The sequence below is a fragment of the Ictidomys tridecemlineatus genome, chromosome 9 (genome assembly GCF_052094955.1).
Source record: "Ictidomys tridecemlineatus isolate mIctTri1 chromosome 9, mIctTri1.hap1, whole genome shotgun sequence".
NCBI classification, from domain to species: domain Eukaryota; kingdom Metazoa; phylum Chordata; class Mammalia; order Rodentia; family Sciuridae; genus Ictidomys; species Ictidomys tridecemlineatus.
Genome location: NC_135485.1, coordinates 121,717,280 through 121,743,763, shown reverse-complemented (window position 1 = coordinate 121,743,763; position 26,484 = coordinate 121,717,280). Strand labels below are relative to the sequence as shown.

Sequence of the window (26,484 nt, the reverse complement as noted above, 5' to 3'; positions counted from 1 at the left end):
GACAATAATTTAAAAAAAAAAGAAAAAAGAATTCTACAAAATAGATCCATAATGCTGACCCCCACATGCTTTTTTTTTTTTTTTTTTGTCCCAAGAAGTAATTTACCTGCAGCCCTGCCTGGCTCAAGTAGAAAGGATCTGTCACATTGCTCCTGTTATCTGCAGGAGAGATGCAGGCCCCAAATGATATTGATAACAAGAACCCAAATTATGCTGAAGGGGGAGACTTTTTTGACCCTTTTCATAGACCAGGTCTCAAAACTCAGGGAGATAAGGATAATTCCTGCTAACCATGAAATCTGTAAGAATGTATTATTAAGAATCCAACTGGGAAGAGATCCAAGATGGCGGAAGAGAGGAGGTCGCCTGCCTGGCTGCTCCATGGCGTGAAGCCAAGAAAGCAGACAGGCAGCTTTGCCCACAAGGTGGGTGAACAAGAAATGGGGAGGGGGTGTCCTTACTGGAACCTAAAACTGGACATTCACAGCAGACTAGGGACACAGGTGGTCGGATATAATAAGGACAAACTCCCCTGCAGCAGAGCCGCTGCCACAGCGGGGCCAGGAGCTCCAGCCAGAGGGTCCCTCCATGAGCATAGTAGAGGGACAAGGGAATTAAAGGGACCTGCATTTTGGGGAGGCCTGGAGCATGTCTGGGGACTGTGTTTAGAGACCAAGGACATTGCCCAACAAACCTGAAGGACTCACTGCACGGTACCTATGTGTGGGGAAAGAAGGCACCATCTCTCCAAGTGGCATGCAGAGGACAAAGGAAGGAGCCATTCTGCAGCCACTGCCCTGGAGCTGGCCCCTGAGTGGGTCTGTTCCTAGCAAACCCAAGTTGGGCCGGAAATACAGGCCTAGTAAACACGCACTGCACGACATGGAGTGTGCTTAAGTGACCAGGAGAAAATCAAATGGGAGAAAGGTTTACACGGGGGACACCTGGTTGTGGGGAACCCACCCAGCTCTACCCCACCCACTCCAATCTGACTGCTTGCAGGACCAGCTGGGAGAGATGCATCTGGAATCGGAAGGGCAGGGGGCAACAGAAATTGTTTGGAGACTGAATCGGAGACCAGGAAACACAGGGGCTGCAGGTGATGTAGAGTCCTAAGAATTGGCTCCCCCACCACATAACTGGAACCCAGGGGAGATCCGTGGGTGGCAGTCTTCCGTGTGGACCTGTAAGTACTGGGTGCTGGAGGCGTGCTGATTTAACATCTGCAGGCCAGTTAGCATTCAGTGAGGAGCCTGGAGCCCTCCTAAGCCCAAACCCCCACCTCCAGGAGCTCTGCCTGCGAATTACCTCTCTCACTCCAGCCATCCAGAGACAGGAGCCATTGCCTGTGGTGTCTGGCACCCAGCCCCCTAGGCTTCCATACACTGGGGGACTATGTCCATATCACTGCTACCAGAGTCCATGTCCCCATCAGGAATCTAAACTGGCCCCACATACAGTGCACGCTTCTTAGAAAAATAAAATTTAAGAGAATAGGGGCAAATTCAGACGAAGTTTGCCAGTTTAACTACTGTGCCTGACACGTGCAGAGCAGAACTTTGAACAATAAGCGGTGGGTATTCTGGAGATAAAGGTGGGCTTCCTGATGGGAAGTGAAATGTCAGCTGGGAGATGAGCTGCTCACAACAGGCTAGGATGGGAAGGACGTTCAGAACGACCGTGGAGGGATGCTCTTAGCTTCTGACCGTGAGACACCCTCAGGGGCTGGAAAGGCTGGGTGCTGGCAGGAGCCAGGAGATGAAAGATGTTGGCTGGACCAGCATGCTGGCGGAAGTGGATTTGAAGGGGGTCTGAGAATGTTTTCACAGTAAGAGAGTTGAGAGAGAGGTACAGTGAGCTCCGCAATGCGAGGTGGCCGTGCCACTCACAGTCAAAACCAATGCTGTGTCTCTGTCCCAGTCAGAAATTTTGTCTTAGAAATGACACGGGTTTCTCTTGCAGCAGTCGGTGCCCCCTGTCTTCTCTCTCTCACTGTGTCATCTCCTCTGCCCCTAGAGCTTCCATGACCTCTTCTATGCCACTTATTGTGAAGTCCATTGTGGGCTCTTCCTTTGCTATTGAACCCAGGGGTGCTTAACCACTGAGCCACATCCCCAGCCCTATTTTGTATTTTATTTAGAGACAGGGTCTCGCTGAGTTGCTTAGTGCCTTGCTTTTGCTGAGGCTGGCTTTGAACTCCTGATCCTCCTGCTTCAGACTCCTGAGCCGCTGGGATTACAGGTGTGCACCACCGAACCGAACCCAGCTCTGATCTGTTCTTTACTAATTCCTTCAGCATCCTTTGAGTCCATCATGGGGCTGTAGGCACTTAAAGATAAGCCCAGACACACCTTCTTTTCCTTACCCTTCACACATTTGTCTCTAAATCATTCATCCAGCAAACGTTTATTTATTTAGCTGTTCTCTAGCTCCAGACTCCAGTGATCTTCCTGCCTCATCCTCCTGAGAAGTTGGAACTACAAGAATGTGCCGCCACACCCAGCTCAAATATTCATTTCATCTGTCCTTACATGCTCTATGTACATGCAGCCTCTGCCCTCGTGTTTTTCTTATTTAGTAAAACTGAGCATCTGTTATGTGCTAGACTCTTTTTACGCTCTGGGCATCACAAAGGGAACTATGTAAGGATGGTCCATCCTATTATGGGGCTCATATTCTATTCCAGAGGCAGAAGTAAAAAATATGTCAATGTATTTGTTAGAAGTGGCTGCAAAGCAAATGAGCAGAAAATTCAGTGACTTCCAACAAGAACATTCAGCACTTTACTCTTCCTGTACATCAGGAATTAGGTGTTGTCAATGGGTCTTAGGCTTCAGGGCTTCTCCCAGGGCTGCCCTCAAGATGACAACCAGGGATGCAGTCACCTAAAGGCTCCGTGGGGTGTGAATTTGCCTCCAAGCTCATCTGTGTGACTGTTGGCAGGATTCAGTTTCCTGTTGGACCTGGGCTGCAGGCTGCCCTTAGTCCTGGCCACACACACACCTGTCCATCTGGAGAGCTCTCATATGGCAGCAGAGCCAGCAAAGCAAAAAGAGCCAGAGCGAGAGGGGACAGCGTACTGGGAGGAGGGGTCATGGCCTCTTAGGACCTCATCTTAAAAGTGACATGCCATCACTACTCTGGGTCCGTAGGTCTTGCCCATATTCAAGAGGAGAAAATTACATGGTGCGTGAGTAGCAAGAAGCAGGTCACTGAGAGCCACCTCAGAAGGCTGCTACCACAGTCAAGAAATAGTCATTAGAATGTGACACAGTGATTCTCAGAGGCTGTGACGGTGGGTTGGGCGACGGAAGGAGGTTGGATAACAGGAACCCAATTTGATTGCAATAATAATTTGTAGTGCTCTGTAGCAGAGTGGGGTGACTAGTTCACGAGAACCTATTGGATATTTCATGAGTAACTAAAGAGACGAGCTCGAAGCCTTTGAACGCAAAGTCCTGATAAGGGGATGGAAACATTGATTACCCTGATTTAATCAATACACACGTGTTGAATCATCTCCCTGCACCTGTAAATTACATGTACAATTATTACAAGTTCAATTTTTTTTAATTTTAAAGAGATGAAAATGTTAACTGCCCTGATTTGACTATTATACGTTATATACATGTAGCAAATTATCACACTGTGCCCCATAAATTTTTACAATTAAAATAAATACTTTTTTTTAAAGAAAAAAAAAGTAGTAAAAAAATTCCAGATCATACTCAATGCTAGGAAGAAAGCCAAATGGGGATAAGACCAAGAACATCTACGAGTGTTGGCCCAAGACCTCATTGAGGAGGTTAAGTAGAGACCCACAAGAACAAGAGCCCACGTGCGAAGGTCCAAGCCTTCTAGGAAGCGCAAAGTGGAAGTAGTTTTGCAAATTTGAGGAAGAGAATGGAGACCAGTGACGTGGAGCAAATGAGCAAGAGGAAGGGTGCCTGGTGTCAAGCATACGAGGCCAATGTCGTCCATGTTTGGAAATGTTGAGCAACTTCCCAGAGACCACCCAGCTTGAGGATGACAGCACACACACAGACTTGAACCTGAGTTGATCTGATCCTAGAATCCACATTCTGGCCACACTGGGGCCTGGCAGGTCATTGCAGAGCGTCCTGGAAGGGGATGATGGTGGGTTGATGGGTCATTGCCCAGGATGTAAGATTTTCCCAGTAATGCTGAGCAGACAGGGACAGCTGGCCACTCTGTGGTGAAAGCAAGACCTCTCTGATGGGTTGTGGCTCTCTGTCGGCCCTTGGTCACTAAGGGAAGTACCAGAGGTGCCGGGAAGGGCTCCTTGTTCCCTTAGTCATCATTTCCACTGGGCACACCAGGTCCTAGTGTCCCTTCTGGAATTATGCCTACCCCATCCTTCTCCCCCGTCCTGCAGATGCTTAGCGCAGTGTGTGCCCATGTAGGACGCTCATGCAAGCCCAGGGGATGGCTGACTGCTCAGTTCTGCACACAGCAACGCGTGACATGATGAAAAGGCCACGTGAGCAGATGACAGAGCCGAGTCTCGTTCGCTTTGCCATATCCTGGGGTATTCGGAACAGGAAGTCGGTGACTGGAAGATAGTCCCAGGGGCATGTGACATCTCTCTTATCCTTCATGTCTCCATGAGAGCCGACCCTGGAGACAAGCCCAGCTCTTGGAACTTGTCAAAGATTCTGCGACCCGAGGCTCTCCTGTGGCCAGTGTCTTCTCCTGTGGTCCTCCGATTCCTCTCTTGGCCTCCCTGCTCACCTGAGATGCAGTGGAGCCATGGCGGGCTCTGGGCCTTCTTCTCTCTGCCTCCTTGGGGAGCTCTGCCATGCTCATGGGACCCTCACCTTGGCGCCGGTGACCTCCCGAGAGAGCTCTGACCAGGGCAGATTATATCGCCTCCGACCCCCAGCCATGAGGTGCCACCCGTCTCTGTGGGCGGTACAGATTCCTCGCCCCATTGTTGAGCTTGGCCCCATGTCTTGCTCTGGCCATGGAATGGCCAAGTGACAAGGTGCCAGCTTCTGAGAGAAGCTTCCACAGGCCCTGCATTTATCTCTCCTCTTCCAAATTCATCCCACCCAAGCCACCATCCTATTGGATGGTGCTGCTCATACTTAGGGAGAGTCTCCCCTTCAGTTTGCTATCCCACATGCCAATCATTCCCAGATACGCTCTCACTGACCCACCCAGAAGCCTCTTACTCTTCAACATCTCTTCATACAATCGAGTTGATGATTCAAATTAACCATTGAAAAGAATAACAAAAAAAATCTAATTATCAGAGACCAATTAAAAAGGAGTCAAGCATTTAAGAGGGTTCTACTGTCCTACCCAGTAGAGGCTGGATCATAGAGGTTGGGAGCTTTGGATTGAAAAAAAAAAAACAACAACAACACTATTGAGATATCCTGTTCTCAACAGAGCAACCAGGAATGTCCTTTTCAGTATGTGGAACCACATCACACTTCCACTCCAAGACCACCCATGGCTCTCCATGACACTCAAGTGCCATATCACCCAAGACCAGGCATGATCTTGATTTCCCACCTGTCCGTCTCCCACCATTGTCCTTCTTTCTCACTTTACCCCAGCCAGACTGCCTCCTGGCCATCTTTCAAATACACCAAGCATGCTCTGCCTCTGATCCGTCTCACTTGCTGTCCTCTCTGCTGGAAATGCTCATTCCTAGCTATCCACATGACACTCCCTCCCTTTAGATTTCTATTAGAATATCACCAGCTTGGAAGACTTCTCTGATTGTGGCCACAGGAGATAATACTTCCTTTTCCATTATGGCTTTGGGCAATACATTTGATCAAAAGTCTCACGTGCCCCTTCTGGGCTCAAGCATTTAAAAGTGTCTAATACTGATGTTTGCCCCCGTTGCTGCATCCATAAAGCAGGCCATATGTTCCAGATGTTGGGTCACAGGGTGGCAGAGCTGACAGCCACCTGAATTTCCCAGTCAAAACCTAGTGGAAAATTTCTCTCAATGGACAGTGTTTGTTATAGCAGCAAAACTTAAACTGACTGATCCTGATTGATCCATGTCATTATTTAGATTTAGAAATGGCCCCTGAAACACTCACATTTTGAAAGCATGATCCTTAATACAGAAAGGTGTAAAGGTGGGGCTTTTAGGCAATGATGAGCACTGTAACCTTATCAGTGGATTAATCCCCTTGCTGGATCAATAATTTGAATGGACTACTGGGTGGTTAACTGTAGGGAGGTGTGGCATAGCTGGAGGAAGCCCAAACCAATGGAATCAGTGGACCATGAACTGCACCTCTGTAACTGTAACCCAAAATAAACTTTTCCTCTTCTAAGTTGCTCTTGCCAAGTATTTTGGGCACAATCATGCAGAGCTAACGAACACAGTCCCCATGCCCACATGCTGCCCCTCTTTTCCCCTTGCCCGGCTTTGTTTTCTCCTGGTACTTATCGCCACTTAACATATTGTAGGTTTACCTGTTTGTCTGTAGAGATCATTAATGCTGCTCACCAAGCAGGCCCATCTCTTGGGACATACAGTAGGATTGTGATTAGATGGGGCCATATTTTGCATTCTCCCTTGTGCACAGCAACAGATCTCTTTGGGTCATCCTGGGTCCTTGAGTTTATCAGGCCTTAGGGTATTTTCCATGATCCCTGCATCCAGGCTGTGTATACTCTCATTTGACCCCTCCCCTGGAGGGTGAATGGGATCTGTGACTTGCTTCTAACCAAACAGAATATGGCAAGATGATAGCATGTTGCCCCCACACTTACGTTACCTTGTCTAAGACCCCATCTTGTTAGAGAACTCTATGTTGTTGGCTTTGAAAAAGCAAGTTATCATCAAGTAAAGGGTCATTTTGGAGAAGTCCTGTAGCAAATCACTTCAGGGAGCTAATAGCAACTACAAACAAGAAACTGAAACTCTTCTCCTACAGCTTCAGGAAATGAATTTTGCAAAAAACCTGAGGAAGATAGGAAATGAATCATTTCTAAGTTTAGGCTCTGATGAAATCTTAACCTAGCCAATTCCTGCCAGGAAGGCAGCCTGAGACCTGACCAGAGGACCAGCTAAGCTGCTCTGTTGGTCTCCAACCTCCCTGGCTAGAATGGAGCTCCATGAGGAGAGCTTGTATTGTGTGCTTTCATATCTCCAGCATGTAGACCATGTTTTACACATAATAGGTACCTGGTAAGTATTTATTTAATGCATGAATAAGTGGGGGAAAATACTTTGTTTTGCTTGAGGGAGAGAGAGTCAACTGTAATGAATTCATTATATATATATAATGTATACATAAGAATTTTTTTATTCAGATTGGGTCTCCCTATGTTGCCCGGGTTAGTCTCGAACTCCTAAGTTCAAGCAATCCTCTCAGCTCAGCCTCCCAAGCAGCTGAGACTAGAGGCATGTACCACTGGGCCCAGCTGATACTAAATATTTTTTTAACATTTTTTTTAGTTGTAGATGGACACAATATCTTTGTTTTATTTATTTGTTTGTTTGTTTATTTATTTTTATGTGGTGCTGAGGATTGAACCCAGTGCCTCACTCATTCGAGGCAAGCACTCAACCACTGAGCTATAACCTCAGCCCTGATACTAAATATTATACATAAAATGTAATATATATATATAAAAGTTCATTTTAAAAATCTGTCATATTATTATTACTGATTAAAAATATCATATTCAAGAGGATATGATTTGATCCATAGCCGGACTATATTTATGCTTAAGTTTTAAAAAAAGATAATATAAAATAATAGTTCTCAACCAATATAAATAATTAAACAAAAATTCCCATGGGTCTGAATGTATCATGAGAAATTGGCTTTCAGTTCGGTCGCCAGACTTGGAGAGTAGGTCTGGAAAAGTCTTACCTAAGTGTATTCAATGTACACAAAGTCAGTTAGTAAAATCCTGGGATTTTTGAACAGGAACATCGAAATGAAAGCCACATTGTGTTCGCCAGCTTTTCATTATTATAAGAAATACCTGATATAAGTCAACTTATAGGCAGGAAAGGTTTATTTTGGCTCATGGTTTTGGAAATTTTGGTCCATGATTGGATCAATCTGTGGCTTTGGGCTCCTGGGGTTGCAGCACATCATGGAGGGAGTGCCCAGTGGAGCAAACCCCTTCACCTCATGGTGAGGATGAGGAAGAGAAAAAAGGACAAGGAAGGGGCTGGGATTCCAATCTTTCTTTAAGGCATGTCCTGGATAACCTAAAGGCCTCCCGCTAGGCTCCACCTCTAAAAGTTTCCAGCACCTCCCAATAGAACCAAGCTGAGGACTAAGCCTTTAAATATGGGCCCATGAGGAACATTCTAGATCCAGACTATAGCAACAAGGAAATGTTCTGACTTGCAGTAGAGTCACTTCCCATATAGGCAACTTTATAAACATGCTATAAGAATCTACTACATAGTGATGGCTTAGATTTGCCTCAGCAATGGAGAGGATTAAGAGACAGCTAAATTCAAACAGTGGATGTTTTGTGGCAACTTTGATATTGAAGGTTGGCTTCCCTCTGTCAACTATCATGCTTTGGATTCCTTTCATATCACATTTCAGAAGGCAGAGTTATGGTTTCCCAAAGACGTCCACATCTTCGTCTCTGGAACCTGTAAATATGTGATGCTACATGGCATCTTAGTCCATTTGTGCTGCTATAACAGAATACCGTTGACTGGGCAATTTATGAACAGTAGAAAATTATTTTTTATGGTTCTAGAGACTGGGAAGTCCAAGGTCAGGGACCAGCTATCTGGTGAGGCTGTTCTCTCCTTCCAAGATGGCACCTCTTTGCTGTGTTCTCCAGTGGGGGGGCAAACTCTGGGTCTGATATTGTAGAAAAGCAGAAGAGAATGACCTACTCCTTCATGTCCTTTTGTAAGGGCCCTAATCCCATCCTTGGGAGCTCCAAATTAATCACCCAAATCTCAATATAATCACGTTGGTGATTAAGTTCCAACGTTCGAATTTCAGGGGACATGGTTAGACCGTTACATGGCGAAGAGGAATGAAGACTGTGGATGGATTAAGGATGCTTGTCAATCAGCTTTGAGATAGGGAGTTTATTCTGGATTTTCTGGGTAGGCTTCAGATAATCATAATTACAGATGAAAGGGGGAGGACAGAGAGATTCAAAGATATTACATTGCTGGGTTTGAGGACAGAGGAAAGAGTCACAAGCCAAAAAATGCAGAGGCTGAGAACAACAAGGAGATATATGCATACCTAGAGTCTCTAGAGAGAGATGCAGCCCTGCCAACACCTTGATTTTAGCCTAGTGAGACCCTTCTGGGATGTGTCCTCTCCAGAACAACACAAAACTGTGAGTTGTTTTAAGCCACTCAGTTTGTGGTAATTCACTGAAATGAGTGAAATGAGTCATGAAAATGAGTGGACCACTAAAAAGAGTAGTGAGGTGTCAAGACTTCACTTTGCTCTCCAGTTAACCAGTTAGCCCGTCACAGTTTCTTGGATGTTGTCAGAGGACACGAGACTATTGGGTCAGAGATGAAGGGTGATTCACTACCCACAGCAATGGCAGACATTAGCATGTAAGCATTTTGAACCAGTTCCTTGAACCCAGATTCCCATGGAGCAATGCGTAAAGGACCAGGTGACACCTTGTGTTGCAGGTTAGGAAGCCTAAATCTTTCATAAAGAATTTTTAATATTTATTTTTTAGTTTTCGGTGGACACAACATCTTTGTTTGTATGTGGTGCTGAGGATCGAACCCGGGCCGCACTCACGCCAGACCAGCGTGCTACCACTTGAGCCACATCCCCAGCCCGATTTTTTAACTTTATAATGATATGAAAGTGAGGCAAAATACAAAATACAATGATTTTGTTTTTTGCTTTGAGCACAATATTGTATAATGAATTATACAAGATATGTAGCACTTTTTGTAAAATAGGATTGTATTGGATGGTTTTGTCTACCTATCAGCTAAGTGTTCTGAGCACATTTAAGGTAGGCTGGGCTAAGCTAGGATATTTAGTAGGTTGGGGATAGTAACATTTTTTTTTTTTTTTTACTTGTGATAGTTTCCACTTGTTATGGGTTTGTTAGGATGTAGCCTCATTGTCAGTCAATTAGCACCTGTATACCTTTGAAAGCTGTGAAGTAAGCTTGTCCTTTGTCCTTGAGGGCTCTCTCTTTCTTCCAAGGCTGTTTGCAATATGAACACTATTGAACATACAGTCTAAGAAAAATTCTGGCAAAGCTGTGGCTTAAGTTGGATATATGGAGACTGGCTAGTCATTTACTAATGTATAACTGCAAAAAAGAGCTGAGAAATGCATTTCTTGTTTGTAGTTGGGCTCATAGTTCAAGGTTTCTTACTGAGTAGAATGAGTATTAGGGGCCAATTGACCAATACTTCTAGTATAACCAGTTTGTTTACCCAGACTCTCAGGGGACCTTATTTTGTTTCGACTGTGTTTCCAAAGGAAAAACAATAAAATTAAAGGTAGCTACAACATGGCTCAGAAAAAGTCTGGAAAACTGAGAATAATCCAAAGCCCAGTAAGAACTGAATGGCATTGCATACACAAAAAGTACTACGAGGAGTAATGTGTATGTATAAAACAGATTCAGTTACATAACATATATTCATATAGTTTGATTTGAATCCAAGGAGAAAATAAAGGTACATTGTAGCATGATCTATTTCTCTGTAAAGCTTCTGAAATACATGTGCATTCAGCAATTTAGCAACTCCTATTTGCAAATTTACCTCCTCAACCATTTGAAGTTTTAAAATTGTTAGCCTCACTGAGGTATGACGGACAGAAAAAATTACATAAATATTTAAGATATACAAGGTGACATTTTGATATATATTTTTGATATCATTTTTAAATGATCAGCACAATCAAGCTTATAATACATCCATCACTTCTCATGGTTACCTGAGTGTGTGTACACATTACAACCTTACTATTATAGTCCCCATGCTGTACCTTAGGTCTGCAGAACTTGCTCATCTCATAACTGGAAGCTTGAACTCTTTGATCAACACCCACCCATATCTCCAGTCCCCAGTCCCTGTTAATTCTGTTGTATTCTGTCTCTGAGTCTGACTTTTTAAGACACCCCCATGAGATCTCCCAGCATTTGTCTTTCTGTGTCTGGCTTATTTCACTTAACGTAATATCTTCCAAGTTCATCCATGTTGTTTCAGATGGCAGGATTTCCTTCTCTCTCTCAAGACTAAGTTATATATATATATATATATATATATATACACACATGTACATAAACTATAATTTTCTTTATCCATCTAACAGTGAATGGACACTTAGGTTGATTCTATATCTTGGTTATTGTGAATAGTGCTGCAATAAGCATGCCACATGGGGATCACTGGGTCATATGGTGGTTTTTTGAGGACCCCCCCACACACACTGTTTTCCAAAATGGCTGTGATAATTTACACTCCCTCCAACAGGGTAAAGGACTCCCCGTTTTCCACATTCTTGCCAATACCTGTGATCTTTCATCCTTTTATTGCAGCCCCTCTGACAGGTGGGAGCTATTATCTCATCATGGTTTTGATTTGTGTTTCTCTTATGGTCAGCAGTGTTGAGCATCCTTTTGTATACCTGTTGACCATCTGTATGTCACTTTTTAAGAAAAATGTTTATTCCACTCCTTTGCCCATTTTAAAATCCAGTTATTCACTCTTTGTATTGAAATGGCATAAATGACTGACGTATTTTGGATATTAATCCTGTGTTGAACGTATGGTTTGCAAATATTTTCCCCCATTCTGTGGGTTCTTTGACATGCAACAAAAACAACATGCCTGTTGTTTTTCCTTTGCTGTACAGAATATAATGCATTTTTTCAAAGCAAGGAAAACGTGCTCTCTACTTAGTTAAGAAATCAAAATATTGAAAGTCAAGTGGCGTCAGCAGAAGCAAAGGCAAGATGGAAATTTGAAGAGTTTGGTCTACATTCTCTTCACTTCCCCATTTTAACCCAACACTTTGCGAGCCACGTTCAATTGCATAACAGTCATAACAAGAACGATGAGAATAGTGGCTGTTCATTCAAAGACCCTTTCAGTGTTAGTTAGGTTTTTTCTTTTTAAGACTGCTTCAGTTTTAGCCAGACAACTTTTAGTCAACTCTCTTCTCATCTCTATCATCTAATTTAGTTTCTTAAAACAACTCCTTAAAAAGGCCCAGAAACATTGAATCCCCTGCTCAGACCACTCACCTCATAATCACGAGGCCACAATTTCCTGTGGCTTTCTACTCTGCCCCTCTGGGTAGATAAATCTATTTGCGCAGCTCTTCACCCTTTGAAGGTAGGAGAGACTCTGACTAGAGTAAAATGTCACTCAAGCTCTTGCCCTGGCCACATGACCTTGGGGGATACCTCATTCAGTAGATAGAAGTGGGTTTGGGAACCAGGTGTTTGAAGTTCAAGGCTAGCACTCCATGTCTCAGAGCCCTGGGTTGCCCATCTCTGGAAAGGGGAGTGCTGAGATTTCTCCTCGTGTGCAGTGTTGCCCAGGTGGCCCTGTGGAATCAGTTGCACAGTGATTTCCTCCCCACAGGACTGTGAACTTTTGGGGGGTTGGGACCACGCCTTTCTTGCAAGGAGCATCATGCCTGACCCAGGGGCATGAGGAATCACTGCTGGCACCTAGCAGGCATTCGGTCACTCTCTCCCTCCCCACCCTCCTTCTGCCATCTGACCTTTCTGAGCTGACTTCCTGGGGCGGAGGGAGGTGGACTCTGACGTGGGTCCAGGCATGGGGCAGGTCTCGGAATGGGAACTTCTGTGCAGTGTATTATGCAAGATGGCATTTTGATGCAGTCACTCCCTGGAGGGCCCAGCTGGCAGAGTTAGCCCTGACTCAGCGGGCCTTGGCTCAGTGGTGCAAATTCCCGAGATTAACAGCAGAACAGATCTTCCCTTCGTTCTCAGAGTGCCAGAGACAGCCCTCTCAGCAGACGTCCTTATTCTGGGAAAAGAGAGGAATGCCCCTGTCCTTCCTAAGCCAAGCGCCATGTCTCATCTCCTGTGGGAGAGACGGGATCATTTGTCACTACAAGATGGGGCCTGGAGTTCCCCTTGACAAAGAGGCAAGGCACCTCCACAGATGAACCCATCCAGGGGTTTCTCACGACCCCTTTCCTGAATCCCTCCACTTTCCCTGAACTCCATTATTTTCTTCCTAAGGGACCTCCTGATCTTTCTCTTTCCAAACTCTTTCCCTTTTACTGTGCCCCCTGAACCTTGGGGGAGCAATGCTCTCGGATCCACCGAGGCCAATACTCAGTCCACACTCTCAATTCCTGGGAGAAATAGATCTCATCTAGTTGACTTAATTCATATTAAGGTGTGAATGACTGAAAGCCCAATGTTTATATTCCTCGGTGTGTACTTGCCTTTTTACCAAAGAGGCTTAGAAATCCAAGTGAATGCTTTCTGTGATACAATTTTCATAAAGAATTTTTGTCCAGTTCATCTTCTTCAGGCACCTCGAAGAATAACTTTCTTTCTTTCTTTACTTGTTGTTTTTAGATATACATGACAATAGAGTGTATTTTTACATATTATACATACATGAAGTACAACCCTTTCCAATTAGGATCCCATTCTTGAGGTTGGATATAATGTGGAGTTTCACTGGTTGTATATTCATGTATGAGCAAAGGAAAGTTATGTCCAATCCATTCTACTGTCTTTCCTATTCCCATTCTCCTTCCCTTCCCTACATTCTCCTGATCTAATGAACTTCTATTCTTCCCCTCCTTACCCTCTCTTGTTGTGGGCTAGCATCCACATATCAGAGAAAACACTCAAATGTGGTAAATATGCACAATGGAATATTACTCAGCCATAAAGAAGAATGAAATCATGGCATTTGCTGATAAATGGATGTAATTAAACAATATCATGCTAAGTGATATAAGTCAGTCCCCCCCCAAAAAACAGAGGAATAACTCCTTTTCAATGATATCTGTCTCTTTAAAAGTACATTACAGGGAGGGTCAGATATACGACAGATTTCAGGACTGACTTTCTGAGAGGCAAATCATGACCTGGGGATTTTCCTGGCAATTAGCTTATGATCTTAGAAACAAATGCTTTTTAGAAAAGGTAAATCTGCTTAAATATCTGCACTCATCCACATTATTTAAGTTTTTCTCAGAATTTTTATTCTTTGCCAACATAGATTTGAAGCTATGTTTAGGTTCCTCCTTCCACTGACCTACAATTCCTCTTTCTTATCTCTTTCAGCCCATAATTACATACTTTTGTCAACATATCATTACATTCCATGTTTCTGCATACATACTGACAGGCAGCTTGGTATTCCCAACTCAGTTTTCTATAAAATAAATACATTTATTAATTTGTCATTTCTTACAAACCAACTCATCATGATCTAGCACTTACAAACATCGGGTGCGGTCTGTGCTTGACCCATACCTCCGTGGGTAACTTGCACAATGACCCTATGAAGTTCATTTTACAGGGATGGTCACTTGGTTAAGATCACACCCCTAGCCAGATGGACCAGAGTCTGCATTCATAACCATGGTACTGCACCATTTCTGTCTCAATCTTCTGGTTGTCAGCAATGTTTTGAAATTGCTTTGGAATGTCATTTCTTGCAGCAGACTTGAGTATGGGCATCCTAGCCTTCCAAAGCCAATCTGAACAGTTTGAGAAAATGAAACTAAGACCCAGACCACGACGCCCCTCTGACATGCTCACGGTGGCATGCTCACTGTGCAAGTCACACACAGTTACACAAGTTACGGTGGGTGAGGTGAGGTGAGGTTCCTGCTGTTCCCTGGTTACCTGGCAACGCCATCCCTCGTCTCAACAGATTCTGAGGGTGGGGGGGGGGGGTGGCTCTTGAATCAGGAAACAGGTCGACTGTGACCAATCCCCAGTCACAGGGATTGTACCATCTATCTTCCCCTTATTTTCATCCTGCTCCACCAACAATTTGAGGACACTGGCCACTGAAAACTGAGAGGAAATTAAGTGTCCATAGTTCATTTTTGAAAGGCGTAGCTAACACTGAACATGTACCCAGCTCTGGGCACTATATTCTGGATAAGAATTATCCGCATTTAACAGATGTGAAAACTGAGTCTTGTTATCTGCTCAGCCTTAGAGCTGACAGGTGCAAGAGTCGCGATTTGAACCCAAGTTATCTGCCCTTATGAGCTCCCACACTGCTTTCCCATGCTGTAGAGGATGGCTGTGACTGGTGAGGTCGGGGCCTGGAGATGAGTCAATATGACTAGATCTGTGGCATGCGGCCCTAGGGATGGCTGCCTTGACTTGATCCAGAAGCTTATTTATGGTTGTCATTCACAGGAAGGCTTTTACAGCCACTATAGCATATTAAGAAAAAAAAACCCATATATATATTAGTTGTAGATGGACGCAATGCCTTTATTTATTTTTATTTTTATTTTGGAGGGGAACTGCGGATTGAACTCTGGATCACACGACCACTACGCCACATCCCCAGCCCTATTCTGTATTTTATTTAAAGACAGGGTCTCACTGAATTGCTTCGGGCCTCACTTTTTGCTAAGGCTGGCTTTAAACTTGCAATCCTCCTGCCTCAGCCTCCTGAGCCAGTGGGATTACAGGCCTGTGCAAATGCATCTGGCTTATTTTTTTATTTTTATTTGGTGCTGAGGATCAAACCCAGTGCCTCACGTGTGCTAGGCAAAGTCCTCTACCACTGAGCCACAACCCCAGCCCCAAGTATAGCATATTTAAGATACTGTATTTTAGTGTGTATGTAAGAAATAAAGGCAATGAAGATTTCTCACTATGCTGCAGGCTAGGAGTAATGATAAGGATGATGATGGTGATGAAGGTGTTGATGACAATGGCCGTCCGTTATTGAGCTCCTTCTGTGTGCCCAGAATTCTGTAAGCACATGATATGCATGACCTGATTTGGAAAGGAAGCAAAGTCAACTGGCACTGTAGTGGTGTTGCATGCTCGAGCCATTATTCAACCATCATTTGTTTTCCTTCCTGGATTTAAAAGAATGAGTAGCGTTGTTTCAGGCAAGGTTTGTTTTTTTGCTTAAGGGTCTCATATGAGGCAATCATACTCGGATTATGCAATTCATTTGAGCAATGTTTGTAAAAAGAAACCTTGCAACACAACAGGTACATAAACACAGACACACACACACACACCACACACACACAAACACATGCACACACACAGAGTAAAAGTTTCAGCTTTTTGTATTATTTGAGCATTTGATCATGTTCCATTGAAGAACAAGATTATGAATCATGGGAAGTTGGTCTACGGAGATCTAGTAAAATGCCTTATAGACTTATTAGTTAGAGGATTAAACAAACACACAAAACAACCAGCAGAGATGTTAGCTCAAGATGGGGTCTTGACAGAAGTCCTTATATTCCACGTCCCCAATCCCACTGTGGATTCTATCTGCAAAACTTTATAGTTTGTTATTCATTATTTTCTTCTCAGATACTAGGGTTATCGCTGAGGAGGCCAAGAGAAGCTAAACCCAGCAGGATTCCTGTTTGTGGCTTGGTGAGAGAGAGAGGTATCAATGACACAGTGGAAGGAGGTTTACAAACAACCGTGAGCTATGAAGGAAACAGGCACATAATTAGGCTGAAGGGTAAGCAAAGAGAAGCTGATTGGACACCTGAAGGGGAAGGACCGAGAGTTTCTCTGTGATGGTGCTGGTGCTGGTGCTGGTGCTGGTGCTGGCGCTGGTGCTGGCTATGCTATGGTGGTGGTGACAGGGTCCTGGGGGGGGTTGTCCATGGTGGAATTGATGGCGATGATGGTGGGGATGGTGGTAGAGGTGGCATTCACTCAGAGAGAACAGCACTTACAAGAGATCTGTAGTGGGTAGAAACTCTGACTCAGAAGCAGAAATACTAGCGTGGCTGGCACACAGGTGGAGTGGGGAGAAGAGGCAAAGGCCGAAAAGTAAGTAGAAGCGGCAAAACAGTTCTTGTTGGCTATGCTGGGTATTCCTGGGTAATCCTAATCCTAAAAACAATTGAATAACACAGAAGACCTTTAAATGGAGGGGGGGGCGGTTTGAAAGGATCTGATCTGCATCACAAAAGATGCAAATGTTCTAGATCTCTACGCAGCAGCGACCTGCACTGCTAAACCCTAGAAACTGGTGAGGGGCTACAGGGAATTAAGAAACACACATACACACAGAAAAGTGGGATCAGGTGGGACACCACTGATCTCTGATAGAGAAGCAGTGACCCAAAGCTGGCTCTGCACTTTCATTATATAGGCTTTCACAAACAGGAAGTTAAAGACTATAGAGGCATTGTTCTTTGTGCACTACCGAAACATTTTTGAAGCTATTCCACTGTAGCAATGCTAGGAGCTTCTCCTGGCACCCAGGAAGCCCATTATCCAAAGTTTCTATTAAGCGGTCAGGCTTGGAGGTCACAGCACTGGTGAAGCGTTGTGGTTATCTCACAATGCTCAGAATCCTCTGGTCCTGGGAGCTGGTATCTGAGATCTAAGTCAAAGACTGCTACAGCTTCCATGCTTTGCCCAGAGCCTTCATGGGCAGGACATCACCATAGCAACTGGGCAATCTTGACTTCCTGTACTTTTTGCCAGGAAGTTCCCAGTGTTTGCAGGTATACCACAGCCACAAGACAATCAAAGACTCTGATCCAGATCACTGCATTTCACAGGTAGTTACTAGGGACACACGGCTACTGACTTAAATGTTGTCTGTCTTAGTAGTGATATGGTGTACATGTAAAATACACACTGGATTTCAAAAATAGTAGAAAAATAAAAAGAAAGTAAATATTGTTATTATTGTTATTATTATTATTATTATACTGGGGATTGAACCCAGGGGCAATTTATCACTGTTTTATTTTTAGTTTTGAGGTGGTCTCCCTAAGTTGCATAGAGCCTTGCTAAATTGCTAAGACTGACCTTAAACCTGTGATGCTCCTGCCTCAGCCTCTGAAGTCACTAGGATTATAGGCATGCATAACCATGCCCTGATCCCCAAATCTCTCATTAAATACTATTTACATCTTGAAATGATAATATCTGGGGTTAAATAAAATAATATTAAATTTTGCGTGCAAACACTGGGAACTTTCTGTGCAAAAAGTACAGGTCAAGACTGCCCAGTTGCTATGGTGATGTCCTTTAATATTAATCAGTTTTACCTTGTTTTTGGTCAACATTTTAAAACGTACCTACTAGAAAACTTAAAATTACATACATGGCTCACATGTGTGGCTTCCATTATATTTTATTTAGATGGTGCTGCTCTACGATAGAGCGTAGAAAAGGGATAAAGAGAAGGCCAAGTAGATGAGGCCAGTTGGGTTTTTGTGTCCCGGGCAAGAGCAAGGGCAGCTTGAACTAGGATAGTGGTGGAATGAGGAGAGTCAGATGGATTCCAGGCAAAATCAGCAGCAGACACGTCTGGATGATCAGTGGTGCCAGGTGTCAAAATCAAGAGCCCTGGAGGAGGAGCAGCATTGCTAAGAAATGTTATGAGCTCCCAATGGGACATGTTGAATGGGCATGCTCAACACACCCAAGTGGGCAGATGTCTCCAGTCGGCCCTTGCCCCCCAGCTCTGGAGCTTGGATGAGATGTCTGAGCAGGAGACTTCAATTTGAGAGTTCATGGTATCTCCCTGGGCAAAAATGAGACTCCTTAGGAAGGAAGTTGACAGCAAGCAGTGGCCCGAACCTGGCTTAGGAAACAGGGGTAGGGAAAGATGAGCTTGAAGAGGAGATTTGGAAAGAAAAACCCATTATGTGAGGTCTTGGAAGCCAAGGGCAAGAATGTGTTCTCACAGAAGGAATGGTGGGCAATGGTGTCTGCCCTCCCCAGTTTGCCAACCCGAGGACAGGCACCATCTGGAAGGGCTGGCAACATGGTGGCCATGATTGTCACTGCAAGTGGAGGGATGGGTGGCAGCCAGGCCAGAATAGAGTGGGGACTAGGTCAGTGGAGAGTAGACAGGGACAGGAAATGCAGAGAAGTGTTCAGAGGAGCCAGGGCTCCTGGGAGATTTGGGAAGAGGAAGACTGTGAGCAGATACCTAAGTCTTCCAAATGCGAGAGGAAGGAAGGAGGAGGTCAGCTGATGGTAACAGGAGGGCATGAGGATGTTACGCTCAGAGCCTAGAGGAACTGGTTTTCTTACAAAAGACGGAGGAAGTAACAGTTGGTGATCTTTATTTTTTTATTTCTTTTTTGCACGTGATCAGGGAGCTGAGTTCCTGGCTCTGATGCTGCTCTTTGTGGGACATCATGAAATACCATGAGAAAGTACATTTAATCCATCGTATAAACGGTGGCTTAATGAGAATCATCTGGTAGTCATCTAAGCAGGCTGGGATTGTTAAATGGCAAATAACGTACACACAGTTGTATCTGTAGCAGTGATTGAAAGCACAGAAAAGCCCTCGTTGGAGGAAGGGCAGAGAGGACGTTGGCAGGATGTGCAGGAGCAGACAGGAAGACTTGGCACGTCTGTCTGCTTCAGGCGGAGGAAAGGGTGGGGACGGGCCAGAGAAGGAAAACAGCAGCAGTTCACAAGGACTTGGCCAATTTTTCTTTAGAGACTCATATTTAATCTTGTCCATGTTGGCTATTTTTTTTTTAAAAAAAAAATGTGTTTTGAACATTTTTGTTGGCAGAAGAGATAATTCAGGTTTGCTTTGGCCTTCTGATTTAATATCTGAATTACTAAATTTACATGTTTTGAAACCTGTCCTTCCTTAAACTTTTGGGTTTGATTTGCTATTTTTAAATCTACCAGAAATGTAAACATCACTTTAAAAGGGACTGAAGCTTACATTTGGTCCTATTATAAAGGGCAAACCTAAATAAACCCTCTAAGCTTCATTGGCTTTTAGTTGACTTTAAAAAGTCACTAATTTTGAGTGGGCATGGTGGTGCATGCTTGCAATCCCAGTGGTTTGGGAGACTGAGGCAGGAGGATCATGAATTCAAAACCAGCCTCAGCAATTTAGCAAAGCCCTAAGCAATTTAGTGAGACCCTGTTTCAAAATAAAAAATAAAAAGGGGAGAGGTATGATTCAGTGGTTAAGTGCCCCTGGGTTCAATCCCCAGTAACCGCCCCCTCCAAATCACTAATTTTAGAAGTCATATTACACACATTACATACATCCCATACATTACAATACGTTATTCGTCTCCCACGGGCCTTGCTGTGGATCACACTTCTGACATGTGGGTGATGACAGTAATGGTTACTTTGGTTACTTTTCAGGGACTTGATGGTCCCTTTTGCAGAAAACTCAGACTCTTCACTTGGGCCTGCAGATGTCCCATGGGTAACTAAAAACAGGATGTAAAAGTATGGTACCTCCACCTTCTTATTATGTCTGTTTTCTTGATTACCTTAACCTTTGGGCCAGAGTTTTGTTCAACTTTGTGTATAGACATATTAATCGTTTAAGAAATGTCTTGTAGGAGCTCTAATACAAAGTTGACTTGACCTAAGCTGCCCTCATCTCTCTCCTCCCCTTTCAAGGCTGAAAATTTGAATTTTGTTAATTGTTGCAGTCCAGGCCACTGAAGCAGCACTTGGAAGTCCCCAGTCATCAGTACATTCCTGCCCATTACTCCCCTTTCCTTTCCCTTTCTATGAAACCCTTTCCCATACCTGAGTTCCCTAAGATGGTCTGGTTGGTGGTAGCCTCCTCCACCTTTGGCTTGCTAGACTCCCCAGTAAATCCTTTATTCTTGTCTTAACAACTTAAGTCATTGGCCTTCTCCAGTGAGGACAGTAAATGAATTTGGTTCAGTAATGCTATTTATAAACTGAACTACTTAAACTTTCAAATATTTCTAGCTGCAAATGTATAAATGCATTTGACAACCTTTTAAAGTATTTTGGTTGTCAGATTAAATTATTCCTTTTTTCTTAAATAACTCATATAATTAATAAACTCATAAACATCGTGAATTTTAAGCTCTTTTAAATATCTTAATATGTAATGTAAATGTTTCAAATCTTGTTTCTACAACAGAAAATTTTCGACTTAAAATTGCAAGTTTAAATGGTGTTCAGCTGTCCCTCAGCATCTGTGGGGGGTTTGTTTCAGGACCCCTGAGGATACCAAATTCCAAGAGTGTTCAAGTCCTTTACATAAAATTACATAGTGTTTGCATTTACACTATTCGCATCTTCCTGGATACCTCCAATCATCTCTAGGTTACTTACATATCTAATGTAATGTAAATTCTATATAAATGGTGGTTATTTATATTTTCTATATAAATGGTCCTCCTTAGGGAATATGACAAGAGAAAAGCTTGTACATGTTCAGTACAGATATAATCCTTTTCGGAATCGTTTTGCTCTGAGGTGGGTTGAATGTGAACCTGTAGCTATGTGGTGCATGGCAAATTCTGGTTTTGATTTTTGGAAACTTCCAGAATTTTTTTCTTTGAAATGTTTCCAATCTACAGTTGGTTGAATTCGTGTATGTGAAATCTGAAGATATTGGTAGGCCATTTGTATAAGTTTTAATTTGAAATTTGAAGTCTCACCTTCACTCTAATAAGGCAGATTCCTTTAAACACGACAAATCTTTTTTAAAAAGTTAAGTATGCATGTTTGGGGTGTAGGTCAGTGGTAGAGCATGTGCATGAGGCCCTGGGTTCCATTCCAAGCACAGCAAAAAAAGAAAAAAGGTATTTTAAAAGCCCATATAGGTTTAATACAAAATATTAACATAAATACTAATTATAAATCTTCCAGAGGTTGCACCCAGAAACTTTTAGGGCCAAATACAACTTTCCCAATACCAAGAAGACAGCTATTTTCCGGGCTTTGGAAATACTTGCTCACAGAGCCAGTCATGATATCATCATACATAATTTGGGGAATTCCATCTTAGCTATGGTAAGTTGGCCATCTAAGAATGGCCAATGACATTGGCTGGGAGGCTGGCAGTATTCTCATCTGGAACCCTGACCAGCACACATTGAACCCTAGTTAAAATGAATAATTGGGAAAGAACTAGTCCTAATGAAGGCAGTGGTCACACAATTTGTGTCCCCGGATTTGAGTCATATCATGACTCAGTTTTTCCATCTAGTTGATAGTCAGCAACTCTTGCTCACACCACGCTACCACAGGGTGGATTTAGCAGTTATTTGGCTATTAGGATATTTTAATGTGTTTTCTAGGGAGCTCTAGAGAACTTCACAAAATTCTGCCTTCATTTCATATTCTTCTATCTGAAGAGGGCATCCAACACTTAGTGATATTAAAATACCAGTCACTCACAGATTGTCTGGCAATATGGATAAAAATAGCATGTGATCTTTATTCCCAGCTTTAAATGGGGTTAATTATAGTGTGGCAGGTCAAGGAAGTCAGTTAGAACAAGGGTTGTTCAGCTTCTCTCCCACACGGTTCCTTGTATCTGCTAAGGGCCACTTCAGATCTTTATATTCCATTCTTCCAGGCCTGTTCTGAAAAAGTGAGTGAATGCATCACTCAGTCAGTATTAGTGAGTGATTATTATGTTGGGGGGAATTCACTACAGAAAGGAGAATAAAAGCCATGGCCCCATGAGATTTCCATCCAGTCACATTTGGCAGATAAATGAGAATCTGGAAGCTCCTTTTCTACAGACTAATAAAATTCTTGCAACAAAGGAGAACTATTTGCCTTGTCTCTGAGAGTCTTCTGTATTTCGATCCGGCCTATAACAACTTACCTGATTTGGCTTCCTCACCATTTGGTCCTTTGTTTCTAGGATAGTTCATCAAAGACTTGAGGAAAAGTCTATTCTCTCTTTCTATTTTCCCAAACTTTAGATTCCTGAAATAATTTATAAGTCCCTTACAATAACCCTCCCCCACAAAAAATCCCCAAACTGTTCAGTTAGGTTTTTGTTGCTGTGATTGAAATGCCTTACCAGAACAACTTAGAGAAGGAAAAGTTTATTTTGGCTCATGGTTTCAGAGTTTCAGTCCACGGTCAGCCAACTCCATTGCTCTGGGCCAACGTGAGGCAGAATATGATGGAGGAAGGCTTTGGTGGGGGAAAGTTGCTCCATCCATGGAGGTTGGCAAGCAAAGAAAGGGGAATGCGTTGAGCTGCAGGGAAGATGAGCCCTTCCATGGCGCGGACCCAGTAACCCACCTCCTTGAGCCATGCCTCACCTGACCACAGTTACTACTTAGTCCATTCAAACTAGGGTGGAAGGATTAGGCTACAGCTCTCATAATCCTATCATTCCATCTCTGACTATTCCTGCACTAACCTAGGAGCTTTGGGGGACATCTCACATCCACACTATAACAAAAATCAATCAAACTTTGGAGCTGGGGTGTAACTCAGTAATAGAATGTGAACTTAGTGTGCACGAAACCCTAAATTCAATCCTCAGAAAACAAAACACGTCAACAGCAACAAAATGAATAGAATTTTATAGGCTTTCTCTTCTGACTTAAGATTGACATTTCTAATTCTGAGATATGAACCAAGAAGCCTGAAATAAATGCAGATCAGTCATTTGGGCTGACATATGAAGCAGTTATTTTTACTCTGAGATTTGGGTACTTAAGGAAACACAACACAAGGGGACAGCTGAAATCAGACCAGGCCCCAACAGAGACTGTAATAAAAACAGCTTAGCTACGGGAATTTTCCATGATGACAACTTGAAAGGAATGCTTCTGCTTTTCCATTAACTGAAGAGATTCACAGCTGAACGTTCCCAGACCTCCTTAATAGTGTATCTTCTGTCATGATATTTAAAAATCACCAGGCTACTTGGATCTCAGTGGAAATTTGATGGCTAGAAAAAAATTGAAGCATTCAGTTCACAAGGATGCCTGGTTCTTACTATATACCTCAAATTTAATACAAAAATCACAAACAAGCTTTGAAAAATACTTCTTACTTTAGAAGACCTAACACTGATTTGGGGCAGTATACACTTGTTTCTTTACCACTTGACAGTGGCCAGAAAGAGTGGAACTTAACCAACAGAAAAATACACAATTTAACCCAGTGTTTCCTAGACTCTACGCTTACAAGATGTCAGCAATATTATGTATATTTTTAGCCAGAATTTTAAAAACTTTACATTTTCAGATATGTTTAAAGGCCCTCTCAGATGCTTTTTTCCTCCTTAAGAGTAAGCAGGAAAATTGCCAGGCATGGTGGCAACGCACCTGTAATCCCAGTGGCTTGGGAGGCTGAGGCAGGAGGATTCCAAGTTCCAGACCAGTCTCAGCAATTTTGAGAGATCCTGTCTCAAAATTTTTAAATGAGGGAGGGGCTGGGGATGTGGCCCGGTGGTTAAGCATCCCTGGGTTCAATCCTGGTACCAAAAAAAAAAAAAAAAAAAAAAAAAAAAAAAAAAAGTCAAGTAGCAAAATAAAACTTTCTCTAAGGAGCAACTGAATCCATTTCACAGACTGGACACTCTGGAGGCTGGTGGCAACAACTTTAACTGCTCCTGTGAATTCCTGTCCTTCACTCAGCGCCCGCCAGCTCTGGCCCAGGTGCTGGTGGACTGGCCAGACAGCCACCCGTGTGACTCTCCCTCCCACGTGCGCGGCGCCCGGCTCTCCGCCTCTGAGTGCAGTGCTGTGGGGTGTGCTGTGTCCTGTTGATCCTGCCCACGGCGGGTCTGTGCCACCTCTTCCACGGTGCGTGGTCCGAGGGGGACTCCCACTGGGTGGAGAACCTCCTGGTGCAGGAGCGGGAGAACTGGGAGCCGCCCTTCAAGCTGTGTCTGCACAAGCGCGACTTCGTCCCCGGCAAGTGGATCATCGACAACATCATCGACTGCATCGAGAAGAGCCACAAAACCGTGTTCGTGCTCTCGGAGAACTTCGTGAGGAGCGAGTGGTGCAAGTACGAGCTGGACTTCTCCCTCTTCCGCCTCTTTGATGGGAACAGGCCATTCTTGTCCTGCTGGAGCCCACTGAGCAGCCGTTTGTCCTGGTTCGCGTGGGCTGCGGTAACAAACATCACACAACAGAAATGGGTTTCTCGCGGTTAAACGGGAGGTTGAGGAGATGCAGTGTCTGGCGGGAGCTGTCTTTTTGGCTCGCTCAGCTGCTTCTTGCTGTGTCCTCCTATGGTGCAAGGGACAAGGGAGTTCTCTGAAGTCACTTCCATAAAGGAGCTGATCCCATTTAGGCGCCTTGATGGCCTATTTGGATACCAAGGACCCTACCTCCAATCCCACCACCATTTTCACCCATGAACTTTTTTGAAGTGTGGGAGGTCATAAACCTTCAATCTATCGCATCTTTCCGAGAAGTTTCTATAGACCGTGGAAGATAATGATCACCATGATCTACTTGGAGTCACCTTCAAATGAAGATCAGCTGGAAGAGTTTGAGTTGAAGAAAAAAATTCTAATTTTTAAAAGGAAAAAAATTATAAAATGAAATATTCTGAATTTTCATAACTTGATTCTGTGTAGACTTAGAATTTTTCTATTTTTACTTCAGGTAGCTCATAGATATTAAAGCAGTTTGATTAAAAGTAGGGTTTTCCTTTATACAGTACTCACTGCATGACGATGATGTTTTAGTCAGTGATGTACCACATGTACCACTGTCCAGCCTAGGTAGGGAGTAGCCACATGGTATATTCTTTTTTAAAAAAAAATATTTATTTTTTAGTTGTAGTTGGACACAATATCTTCATTTTACTTATTTATTTTTATCTGATACTGAGGATCGAATCCAGGGCCTCGCACGTGCTAGGTGAGCACTCCACCACTGAGCTACAACCCCAGCCCCACATGGTATATTCTTGTGTAAGGGAGGGAGTCGTAGAATGGCCTTTGCAGTCAGGGCAAGATGGTGAGTGAGGAGGTCAGGGGCAGGGTCAGACCAAAGGAGCATGGAGAAAGTCTTCTAATGAGGTCAACTTCCTGCTTGATGAAAGGGCTCGTGGACACAAGCGGGGGACCCAATCAGACAGACACTTGTAGTGCTTGTAACACTCCCAAGTGGGGGATCCAATAGAAAAACTAAAACAGACACATGGACAGAGGGAGCACCAATAGAAAGGACAGTGTGGACAGGGAAGGAGGTAAGGAAAGGAGGAAATTCTAGAGACAATTGAAAGAACAAGTTAAAACTCCCCACAATTCCCAGCTCTGGGAGCCCTTTCTCTTTGGAGAAGTCTGACTGTCACTTTTGCAATTATCTGTGTACTGTTCTTCAATTCTTTGCTGAATGAAGACAATGAACCCAGCATCCCTAGACAGTAACATAAGCATACTCTACTGTTAGGGTCTGTAAACAAGTCAAGATGGCGCCTGGCATTTTGCAGAGGGAGTGGTTTGTGAAGTACTGCCAGCAAGCCATTAAGTGTGGAGATTCCTTATTGGTTGACTGCTGTATCTAGTTTATGTTAATTAGATAAGCTGTGTGGAATGTATATACACCCCTC

The 26,484-nt window shown here is 43.6% G+C and overlaps 1 pseudogene; it reads left to right on the top strand.

Annotated features, from left to right (window-relative positions):
• Positions 1-344: 344 nt before the first annotated feature.
• On the top strand, positions 345-25,271 carry LOC110598718 (toll-like receptor 2; annotated as a pseudogene).
• Positions 25,272-26,484: the final 1,213 nt, after the last annotated feature.